Source organism: Hippopotamus amphibius, chromosome 12 (assembly GCF_030028045.1).
Source record: "Hippopotamus amphibius kiboko isolate mHipAmp2 chromosome 12, mHipAmp2.hap2, whole genome shotgun sequence".
Taxonomy (NCBI): Eukaryota; Metazoa; Chordata; class Mammalia; order Artiodactyla; family Hippopotamidae; genus Hippopotamus; species Hippopotamus amphibius.
In genome coordinates this window covers 78,347,543-78,359,716 of record NC_080197.1, presented here as the reverse complement: position 1 = coordinate 78,359,716, position 12,174 = coordinate 78,347,543, and the positions used below count along the sequence as shown (strand labels likewise).

At 53.7% G+C, this 12,174-nt stretch overlaps 1 protein-coding gene across 1 annotated transcript in view; it reads right to left on the bottom strand.

Annotated features, from left to right (window-relative positions):
- The window catches only part of TSPAN11 (tetraspanin 11), a 67,805-nt gene extending 56,814 nt beyond the window's left edge, over positions 1 to 10,991 (bottom strand). Inside the window, exons 1-2 of the mRNA XM_057702428.1 lie at positions 10,882 to 10,991; positions 8,871 to 8,981 (exon numbers count right to left, since the gene is read on the bottom strand). The gene's annotated coding sequence lies outside the window, so the exon portion shown is untranslated. The remainder of the gene's footprint in view (positions 1 to 8,870; positions 8,982 to 10,881) is intronic.
- Between the last annotated feature and the right edge of the window lie 1,183 nt (positions 10,992 to 12,174).

Here is a 12,174-nt window from a genome sequence, read left to right as displayed (position 1 = left end):
CCAGCCAGGCTAGTCACAAGGGGCTGCTCTCCAGTTTCTGCCGTGGCATGAGGCTTTGCTGATTCGTGCCCAGTTCCCAGTTGATGGTGAGAGCATCTCTGCCCAGGAGGCCTCTGGCCAGCTGAGCCCTGCTCTGTGCGCTCGGCTTGGGCTTGGGGGCCCCAGGTCAGGAGGACTGGCCCCTTCCCTCTCCCCAAGGTGGCTCCCAGCACATCTGACTCACACTGTCCAGACCCTGGACTCAGCCAGGTAGACTGAGCCTGGGCTGGGTCTTTGGGAGCTGCACCGGGACCTTGGGGGCTGGGGCCATGTGACGAGGGCCGGGCAAAAAGCCTCCAACCACACACAGTCCCAGAGGAGGAGGCGGCCAGAGACGCCAGCCAGGAGCTTCTGCTCTAGCCCCTCTGGCGCAGGGTTAGGCTGGGAGCATCTGAAGCAGGTCTTCCTATCACTCCAACTTTCACCCATCTGTGGTCCAGCTGACATCCAGGTGCCAGTGCCTTATAGAAATCATGGAACGTCAGAAGGGCTGGGTGAATGTGACCCTTAGAGTGGAGGGAAAACCCCCACATCCACAGCTCCCCAGTGGGCCAGGCAGAAGTGGTGGACACTCTGGACTTGTGGGCCCCCCAAGCTTGGATTTGGGGCTCAGACTGTAGCTAGAGGAACTCGGGGCGACGCTGCTCTTGGAGGCCAGGGTGTACTTCCTCCGTTATGGGTACTGAGCAGGAAAGGCAGGATAAGACCCGCTCCTCATAGTCTAGGGGCCCCCATTAACAATGGTCCCAGCCCTCAGACTCAACAAGGACTCACCACCAGGTTTGATTTGGGGACCCAAGTCCTCAGACACAGATGCCCCAACAACACTGCTCCCCCCACCCCCCCAAAGTGGTTCTCTGATGTTTGGTTTGGGCTGTCACACACATGGAGGGAAAATGAAAGTCGCCCTTACCGGCTGTGTGACCTTGGGTAGGTCACCTAAGTCCCTGAGCCAGTCTCCCCCTCTGCCCGATGAGGGTAAGAGGGTGAGGACCCCCGACCCCCATCGCACAAGCAGCCGCAGCGCCTCCATCGAGGGGACGGTGGTAGTTTGAATGGTTTGTGGCTCTAAAGGACCAGCCGGGCTGCAGGAGGGATGCTCCAGGGGGAGGAGGGCCTTGCAAAAGCCTTCATCATGGTGCACGTGACTTCATGCTGACAGACGCTCACAACCTGCTCCCAGGAGTCAGAAAGACACAGACACTCTCTTCCAGGCACCAGGAAATTTAAAAAAAAAAAAAAAAAAAAAAAGCCCAATGACACAAAAACTCATCTCCATTCCCAGAGAGGAGAACTTGTACAATTTCTCATTTGCTTTCAAAACAGTGCCTGTCTTGTCTCTGGCGCAGGATACCGTGGCTGAGCAGTAAGCCTGAAAGACCATTCCTTCCAAGCAGTTATAACTTGGAGACCCCTGAAATTGTATGGAAAAATGTTCCCATTTACGTGCTGGGGGCCCATAGGTTTTAGCACATCCCCACAGCAGGCTATGATTTTCCTCCACAAAGAGGTTAAGGGTTTTTTTGGTGGGTCCAGACAAGATCTGGACCATGAACTCCTATGCGAAGGGCCGTGTCTTAGACAGAGGCTCAGAGACCCTTTGGGCTCCCGGGATGTAGCAGAGGCCTAGCTGGGGAGGAAGCCAGGCGTCCCGGGTATCTGGACCCTGCTGCAGCTTGCTTTCTGCCAGGGCACACAGACTGCCAGATCTGTGCACATGCGTGTGCAAGGCTGCAGGAGAGAACGCTCATGCATCCAGTTCTAAACTCCAATTTTCACTTTGGGACTTGGATGTAAATCTGCTCGGTCTGAAGTCCAGGAGATGATGTAATTTATTGAAGAGAGTTTGGAAGCCGCTAAGCTCCTTGATAAATAAACCATGTTTCTTCATCCCAGGTCTGTGAAAACATATTTTCTAGGGACTTAGAAACCTTCCCCCCGACTACCCACCGCTGGAAAGTATTAGAATCTTCCCCCTGCAGGAGAGCCAAGCATACAGAATCTCGTCTTTTTAGAGATACTTGACCTTTCTGGGCAAGGAAATAATGCACTCACATGGCAACTAACCAGCCATCCCCGCACTGTTACCCTAATTCTTTCCAAAAAAGAACTTGCGTTCCATGAGTTACAGAGGGAGGATGTTATAGAAACGGACTTGGCATTAGAATACCCTAGCGATTGCCCACATTGGCTCCCGAATCGGGTACCAATTACATCATCACCAGGAGCATCACTACCCATTGTTCCCAGGGTTTGGAAAGCTGCCTGCATGTCCCAGGTCTAGAAGATGGAGAAGGGACTTAGAAATCAGTTCACCCCCACATGTTGGCTGCGGAGACCCAGAGCGTGGAGGCCATTTCTCCATTCTCATCAAGTAAGTTTGAGAAGAGCTGAGGCTCAAACGCATATCGCTGGTCCTCGGTCCTGGTTTGGGGGTGGGGGGGGGGGCACTGAAGACTCACAGTGCTGTCCCCAAGGTCATGATCTCTGAGCTCTCATTGCGTCTAAGCCCACGAATACCAGGACATCAGGAGCTAATGAGCATATAGTGCTTTGGAGACGCGAAAACTCTAAAAGGATGCCTTGTTACTGCTGATGGTGCTGATAATATGTAATAGGTAAAATCTGTCTATCAATTTGGCTGCTAATTTTCCAAATGAGGAAGGAACAATTTAAGGATCCAGCCAGCTCTGTGGGGAGCAACTGCATTCCTGACAACCCAGATGGAATCTTTATCTCTGGGCGCCCATGTGCCTCTGGTCCCTGAATTCTTTCTAAGATGCACATCAGCAATCCAGCCTTTGGAGGGTGTGGACTCACACCCTTCCAAGGACACCCAGGACACTGGGCAAGGCGTGGGAGAGCTGGGAATAGTTGCTTTATATGTTCACAGGCTCACCAGCTTAGATTTATTGAAATGTCACATAACGCCTGACCAGGGGCAAGCTTCCCCTTCACCCCCACCGATTCTGAGGCTCGGGTTTGTTCGCTGCGGGATTCAGGGAAAGTCTTTAATCTCTCTGTGCCTCAACATTCACAGCTATAAAATGGGGATACGAGCACTGTGATGACTGTAGGAGATAAGGTATGTTAAAACCTCACACAGTGCCTGACACACAGCAAGACATCGATAGGTTCTAATTCCTATGACATTTTTATAAATGTCCCACGTGCTACGTTGTTGTAGGGCCAGCAGCTGGGGTGAAGCATCCTGGGGGCATCTGTCCTCTGTTGAGGGGGCGGTTGGGAAAACAGAATCCACCCTCAGTCATGAGGCGAAAGTCAGCAGTACAGTCTTCCAGCTTGCCAGGTACATATAATGTTTACTTAAATGATTTCAGGATAGCTCAGAAGTATGCTTAAATCCCTGCATTTACCAAATGGGTACCTTCTCTAAGTTAATGTACTAAAAGACAAACATATATGTAGTAATGAAAAATAGAGCCCAAAGCTAAAATTGCTATTAATGGTAAAATTTATTAAGGAGGAATTCATTATTGTTGTCGGTAGTGGTGTTATCCTAGTCCCAAGTTCTGCTTCTTGCAAATCATTTCATTCCCAGGGCCTTGGTTGTGTACAAAATAACAATCACGGTCACGACCAGCCTTGAAATAACCTTCCAGGCCTCGCTGTACCCCCAGCCGGCTTCCTCATACCTTGCCCTCTCCACCTAACCATCTGTAACGTTTGCCTGCAAACAGGAAGGTTTAGGTTTGAAAGGGCAAGTCTTAGAGTAGTGGTCTCAAACTTGAGATGCATCAGAATTCCCTGGAGGGCCTGCGAAAACACAGTTTGCTCCCTGCCCCCCCCCCCCCCACCAAGAGTTTCTGAGCTAGCAGGTCAGGTAGGGCCCTGAATGTTGCATTTCTAACCAGCTGGGGGATCTCACTTTGAGAACTACTGCCTTAGGGCAGTGCTTTTCAACCTCAGCTGCACTAGAACCCTCTGAAGAAAGTAAAAAATCCCCGTTCCCAGGCTGCACCCCAGGTGAACTCAGTCAGCATCTCAGAGCGGGGCACCCCAGAGGCCCTGGTTTAAGGGCTAAGCTTCCCTCCAGCCGCTGTGCCCACATCCAGTGCCCTGGGTGCGATGAGCTGTCCATGATAACGGCCTGGGGCTGCTGGTGAGGGCCCAGCAAACTGCTTTTGCACAGGAGCAGTTTAAATGTTTCAGGCTTTGCGGGCCTCTGGCCTCTGTTGTATATTCTTCTTTGCTTTTTGTTTCAGTCTTTTAAATATGTAAAAATCATCCTCAGCTTGCAGGTCATCCAAAAACAGTTTGCAGAGCCCCAAAGAACAGGCAGTTATGCAACTATTATATCTAATGAAGGAAACATCGACTCACATCGGCATTAATCATGCAGTAAATTAAAACCAAGGTGGAAGGCAGATTCAAAGGAACCGAAGGTACGACTTAAACGTACCTTCACCTTTTACTTGTTATTGTCACTGTTTTTTCTAACCAGTGATTCTTTCTACATTAAAAAAAGGTGAGGTGGGCTTCCTTCCACCCACCTCCAGCTCATGGTACCAGTACCTGCTTCCTAGAACTTGCTTGGAACTTTCAGTTTCCAGCGACTAAAAAGCCCTCAGCGATGCTCAGAGCTGTCAGAAAGTGCTAATTGGCTTCTGAGTATTTCATTCCCTCCCAGGGCTTCTAGTCCTAACTTCCTGTCTCACCCTCTCAGCCCAGAGAGAGAGGAGTTTCTTCTGGAATGAAGCCCCTGGCTTCCTTAAGCCTCTGCGTGTACAAAACACACTCCAAACTGTGGAGCCACGTGGCACCTGCACGTGGCCCCTTCCCCTCCCGGCCTTCTCTCCAACCCTGAGAGCACAGGCTCCCTGGTCACTAGGCCACTCCCCACCCCCCATCCCAACCCATCTGCTCCACTTTGGCATAAAAATGATCCTGCCCAGAGCAGCTGGCGAGCTTCTCTGAATGGGCCTCAGAACTCCTAGAGGCTTTTTGCTTTCCACTCTGTTCCAGACCTCAGACCTCAGACGAAATGGACAACCCCCACCTCTACTCCTTTCCTTTGCTCTTTCCTTCTGAGCCTTTAAAACCCACTAGAACCTGCGAGGGAATGACCTAGACTGACTTTTTAAAAATGTAAATGATTTAAAGCAGAAGGGTGGAGGCCTGGAGAGGAAACGGCAGCCTCCAGCGTTTTCCAAAGATATAAATCACAAATGGGGAGCTGAGGACACTTGACCGGCCCACTTGTTTAAAGGATTAGTCCTGCCCTAACTGGGCCACCATCCAAGAACGTGACCCACACCAGGCTGCGGGCTTTCTGGGCCAGAAACATCTTCAGCCTCACAGGGCCCTGCACCTGGTTTAACGCTGGCTGCTTCATCTCGGAATTCTCAATACTTTATCTTTGAATCTGTGTTTTGTAAGTGAAGTCCCACGGGACGGTGGGTGTGAACATGAGCTGGGGAGATATCCCCAGTGTGCGTGACCACCGCTCCTTGCTGCCTTGTTTGACCTGGTATTGCTGGTGCCCCAGGAGCACGGAATCCCAGGGCATCCTTGATGCGTGGGGGTCAGAGAACCTCAGAGTGAGTACAGGTAAGGAATCATGTCCACGACAGAGCAGCCCGGGAGGCCCGGCTCCCCGCTGGAACCAGAGGTTGGTTCAAAGCCGACAGAAACAACAACCAAGGGCTATCCTGTGCTCGCCTGTCCTTCCCTGTTCCTGCTACTTCCTGCATTAGTCACCCACTTACACCGAAAATGATGACACGGAGGAAAGGAAAGACAGCCGGGCATAGTTCCTTCTCCTTTCTGTGCTTCCTTTATTACCACTAGGCCTAAGGTGGGGTGTGTTGATGGAACGTGTGTGTGTCAAGAAGTGAAATAAAAACAACTGAGTTAGTTTCGTGCCCCATTTCCACTGCCCTGGTAAGAACAAAATACATGTGCGCATACAAGCTGTGAAACAGGTATGGTGTCATTCTGGTGATTCAACATACGAGTTAAACGCTCGTCTATTGACAGTTGAAACGGGCGTTGCACAATATAAAGGTGAATGGTAAAATTCATGCAAATCATTCAAAATTTTAATTTTTCTTTACTTACAACGTTATTAAAAAGCAAGTAAACACATCATGACAAGTCAAGAAAGAAGCCATAGAAGAAAGGAAAAAGCTTTATATTTTAGCACCTATAGGCACTTTTTCCTGCTTTTTGAGTTAAGGCCCTGAGGAGCGATTTCTCCTTGAGGCACAGTCTTAGGCACATCTGATGAGTCTTTCCTGAAATATCCGCCCAGGGGACATTTACTGAACTCCTACTGTTCGCCCAGCTTTGTGCTGGTTGCCAGGAAAAGAAAGTCAATAAACGTAATTTCTACCCTCCAGTGGTGGTGAGGCGTATCATTCTGAAACCAGGGTATGGGACATTGTTTTCCAAATGTCAGAACCCTTGTACGTGTTTACAAAAGGGGCTTCTGAGACAGAAATCTCTTTACAATATTTCAAGAAACTCGGGCCCTTGCTTGTCAAAAATGCTTCAGAGTTCAGCTACCACCCTCCACCATCAACCAGGATAGGGAATGCTTTTTTATTAAAATCTTGCAATCGGTTCCAGACCTCAGACAAATTGACACAAACAGCTCATGCCTGTCCTTTGTTCTTTTCTCTTCTGAGCCTATAAACACACTAGAATCTGTTAGTAAATGACATAAGCTGATTTTGAAAAACGTAAATGATATAAAGCAGAAAGATGGGCACTGGAGAGTGAAACCCCTGTCAGTTTTACTGTCCTAGATCAATTTTTTCAGATGGAGAAACAAATTTTCATTTATGTTGAAGTTTGATAAAAAATCTTTCAAAATATGAGGTTCGTGTTTAAAAAGAAGAGGAAGAATCCATAAGTCAGGACAAGGGTGAGAACCACCTGTGGGTTACCCGCCCCCACCCCCCCCAACCCCGCCGCCATCGGAGAGGGTTCAAGAACCCTACTCACGATCTCAGCAGATCAGGGACCCAGAGCAACCTCCCAGAACATTTCCTGAGCCTCTGTAACATCCTCGAGCCTTGAATTCTTGGTATTTGACAGCAAAGCTTCTTAAGCCTTTAAGAAGGGCCATCTGTGTAGCCCCCGGGGAGGGGGGAGAGTGCATACGGATGGGAGAGGTTCTGGAATACGGCCAGCTTCTCCTCGCAGCCAGCTGGGGAATGGCCCAGCTGGAAGGGCACCCAGAGGAGGCAAGGGACGGGGCTGGCCTGGCGGGGCACTAAGGGGACCTGAACCCAGACTACGACCTAGAGCCCATCTCCTCCATTTACAGAGCAGGGTAGGTCCCGGAAGGCACTCAGGAGAAGGCAGAGCCCAGATTCCAGGCTGGATGGCTGATTCCGCCGCCCCACCTGCACCCGCCGCGGGCTCTCTGCCCCAACTCCCACACTTCCCCATCCCCCTTCTCTGACTTTAGCTGTGCACTGGATAAAACCCCTCCCTGTCCCCTGTCCCCCGTCCCCGCTGCAGTCTGCGCTCAGCTATTCTCTCCTCTCCTCCTGCGCGTAAGTTTCATCTCCTTCACAACCGGATGCTCAGAGGTCAAGGCTGGGTCTTTCTTACTCTCAGGCCTGGAGGACCAAGGCTCTGGCAGGTATCCGGGGGGGCATGTGAACACTGATCCCCACCCTCGCGCCCTCCACCACCTCTATCGGCTCTGCCCTCCACCACCTCTATTGGCTCTGCCCTCCACCTGTGCCGTCTTGGAAGGATAAACCTTCTGGACCCTGGAACTCACAAAGGTCAGCCCAGCAGGGACGCGTACAAGAAGCAAGGTCGACGACCAAAGGAATTAACGGAGGGCTCTGTCTTGCACTCAGGTCCTTTCTGTCCACTTCTCTCTGGTCTCCCTCCTTACCAGCCACTTAAAATAACCCCACAAACAACTCAACCTCTTTCCTCGTCCCCAGGTGAACCCACTGATGCCTGGCCCTCGGGGTTTAGCAAGGTGGTGATGAACTGTACTCTGTACCCCAAACCTGGGCACAGTGCGGGACACAGGAGTCACCCCGCCATTCATAAATGGTTTACGAGACGCGACAAAGGAGGGACCTTTTCCGTGGCTGCTTAAATATAGGGCAGGGCACGCTGTCCCTGAGGTCTCCAGGCTCTGGAATTGCTCAGAGAGAAGGGCGTCCGCTGCTGCCAACTACTCGAGAAGAACCAGGCTGAGCAGACTACTGGGGAGAGACACGTCCGTCTGGGCAGTTTGCCTGGGACACACCCAAGGGAGGATGACGACAGACGGGTCCCCCACACGGGCAGCTCTCCAATAGCGTGTGTCCTATCCACTCTGTGGTGTCCACTGTTTCCTCTTGGTCCAGAACCCCGCGTACCCCTCAATGCAGAATCATCTTCACATTAACCTTGACCGAAAGCTTAGGAAATTCAACCATATGCAAAAAAGCAACCATATGATGAATTCCACGGCCAAGCAGAGATGCCTGGTGGGATGACGGCTCTGGGTGTCTGAACCATGGCCTTTGGTGCTCCCCAAGCACTGCGTGTGTGTTACTCCCTGTCCCAGTACTGTTATTTCAACTTGGAGTTGAAAAGGCCCTATGGTCTTTGTATGCGATGGTTTTCTAGTTTTAATGTAGTGGGAGGGCCCTTTCTTCAAAGGAGGTACTACCTGGAAGCCAGCCTGTAACTCAGATCAGCCCCGAGCTGGGATGTGTGGAGCCCAGGGCCCTGCCTATGGGGCCGCTCCGCCCTCACAAGCTCCCAGGAGTACAACTGAAAGGTGCGCACCCATCCCCCTTACTGAGTCACTCGCTCACCCACTGACACAGCCTCTCCAGAGCACCTACCAGGTTCCAGGTGCGGTGAGCCAGCAGGTGACAGGACACAGGAGGCCCCTCTTTGGCGAAGCTCTCCGTGTGGTTGGATGCAGCCGAGAGAGGTTCAGATGCCGGAAAGTGCTGGGAAGGAAACAGATCAGGGTGATGTGACTAGGTCGGGACGTGGCTACGTTAGAAAGAGGGTCACTTCCTCTCTGAGGACGTGAAATGTGAGCTGAGATCAGAACTATAATCTGGAAAGATGCCGATTTTGATCAACGAGGAAACAGACACAGAGAAGTGAAGGGACTTTCCCTAGGTCACACAGTGGGTAGGAATCCAAGCTGCATTGGACCCGAGTTTCCAGGGCTCTTTCAATGTTTCCTAAGCAGCTACTACAGACCAAGAAGCCTCGGTGACAGGTGACATCCAAGGGCGACAAACCACAACCATGTCCCAGGGCTGTCAGGACTCTTGACACCCTCCCTGCCCTCCTCGGCAGGTATAGCCTTGGTCCTGGAAGAGGCCCTGTGACCAGAAGACAGAACCCTGAAGCTGGTGACCAGGGCCGGAGAGCTTCCTCCTTTGCCATCTCCTGTCCTGAACTGTGGAAGGTGCCCTGAGTGCTTCTGGTTGCGACATGAGGAGAAAAGCCAGCCAGTGGGTGTGAAGGTCCCAGCCTACCTGGAGGAGGCTCTCTGCACAGTCAAATTGCTCCACGGCTACAATTTAAAGACCAGCCAAGGACTTCCCTAGTGGCACAGTGGTTAAGAATCCGCCTGCCAATGCAGGGCACATGGGTTCGAGCCCTGGTCCAGGAAGATCCCACATGCCGCGGAGCAACTAAGCCCGTGCGCCACAACTACTGAGCCTGAGTGCCTGAGAGCCCATGCTCTGCAACAAGAGAAGCCACTGCAATGAGAAGCCTGCACCTCACACGAAAATTAGCCTCTGTTCGCCACAACTAGAGAAAGCCCATGTGGATCAATGAAGACCCAACACAGCTAAAAATGAAATGAAATGAAATGAAATGAAATGAAATGAAATAAAATAAAGACTAGCTAAGCCGGCTGTCCTCTTGTGCTACAGAAGCTTCCACACCAAACAGACAACACCAGGCAGGCCTGTGCATACCTCACACTCCGAGGGATCAAGGCCCGGCTCCAGGCAGACACTCCTATCTCAGGAACATTCTGGAGAGCAGCATGAAGACAGCTCCTGCCACAGCCTGCAAACCAGGCCCCCAAGGCGTTCCCCAAATCCCCCATCAGCACGGTGGCCTGGCCTTCACCCTTTGCCCTTGAGCCTCCCTGCTGTCAAAGGACTCTCCTTAGCTAACTGGAGCCTCCAGCCACTCCCGAGGCGGGCAGGACAGCAGTCATTAGCCTCATTTTGCACATGAAGCAACTGAGCCCCAGGGTAACAGGTGCAGGGAACACGCTACTCCCGTGGTGACCCCCACCAACTTCTGGTTCAAACCCAGGTCTCCAACTCCACCTCTAATCCAGATGCCCACAGCTAACCACAGACCACCTGCTCCGGCTGCATACCAGCCCAGGTCTCCCCCCACACGTCCACCTACCCCAGGCCCTAGAGTGCACTTGGGGTTTTTCCAGAAGCTCCCTTTTCTCTCCACCCTGCCCCACAGTGGATGGCCACGTGCTGAGGTCGCCAGCACTCACCCCGCACCCTCCGCAAGTGAGACTCAGCTTGAGATGCTCTCCTGAGCCCCTCTTTCATGGTTTCTAGCCAAGTCCCACCTTTGAAGGTACAGCTAGTGAAAACAATACACTCAGACCTTTCCGCGCCTCTGGAGATTCCATACCAAGCCAGCCAGTGGCAGGCCCAGGACGGGACAGAAAACAGGTGACAGGGCCTGCAGAGCCGGGTTCCCCCAAACACACACGTGTGTCCAGAGGACTCGTGGACCACCCTGCCTGGGCAGACAGACCCTGGGAAGACAATCCTGTGCCTGGAGAAGACACGCCAGCTGCCAGCACCACGTAAACTTTGGCGGGGGGTACAGAGGCAAGGACCTTACCTTCTAGCTAGAATGGCTCTGGACCTGTCACCTCGGCCCATGCATAAGAAGTCTGGGTGGACAAAGAGAATGACGGCCGGAGGAGGGACAGACGTGCACGGAGGCCCAGAGCTCCCCTCCCAAGACACCAAGTGCAGACGGGCAGTCTCGGGAGGACCGCTGGGGACACGCAGCCAGCAGTGCGTGCCCTCCCCATCCTGCCCATCCTCCCCAGAGTCGGCTGCTCCCGGCCGCCAGGCCGCGCTCGGCGCCGGGCACCACCCCCCCGCCCCCGCCCCGCGGGAGTCGCGAGCGGCCCCCGGCCCCTCCCGCGCCCCCGCCCTCACTCACCGGCCGGGGTCCGCAGCGAGGGCCGCCGGCGCCGGGTGGGGGCTGCAGGGCCGGCGGGGCAGGGCGGCAGCCGCGCTCAGCCTCGCGCTCGGCACTTCCTGCGGCCGCGCCCCGCCTCCCGAGCGCCCACCCCCGGCCCCTCCAATGCCCGGGCTCCCTCTCCCGCCGCCCCGCCGGCCGCCCGTCTTTGTTTGGGGCTGGCCTTTCTCTCACTCGGAGCGCAGGAGCGAAGCCAGTCAGGGTCAGGGCAGCCGTGCGGTGGCCCGAGGGTCCCTGCGACGAGGGGCGATGGATAGACGGATGGATGGATGGAAGTCGGACGGCTGGCTTGCAGAGCCCCCAACCCGGGCCTCCCGGAGGTCTCCCTGTCCCCCAGGCCGGCCCCTGGTGGGGCGGGAAACGCCACAGGGTCCTGGGAGAGGTTGGCGGTGGGGGTGTCCAGGGACTCTAGGGACCAGACCGTCTGATCACAGAGAGCCTCCCCTTCCTTCCCACCCCCCAGACCTACATACATAAGGAAGACCTCATCACAGCTCTGTCCCGCTAAGAGTCCTGTGGGCCGTCAGCTTTCCATTTCCTGGGCCCAGGAAGTCAAGATTTCCTCCTGGACTGGGGAGAAAAAGGAAGAGAAGACACACAACCCACCTGTCCCGCCCTCCACGGAGGGCAGGGACAAAGCTGCCTAAACTGGATGTAACAGGTGGGGCATGATGCTTACCGTTATTTCCCAAAGCAGCAAAGGCCTGAGCTTACCCAGCCATGGTCTTTTCACACTTGACTGCAGAGAGTGCTGGTACCCATTAACCAGGCTGCCGGGCCAGGGAAGCTGCTGGAGGCCTGAGAGCTGACAGCCCCGCACCCCCACCCCTGCCCCCGGGGGCTGTGAAAGCGGAGCAAAGGGGAGGTTCCATGGGGGTCTTGGAAGGAGAGGATTACTGTAGTCCCTGGGGAGGAAGGCCTGAC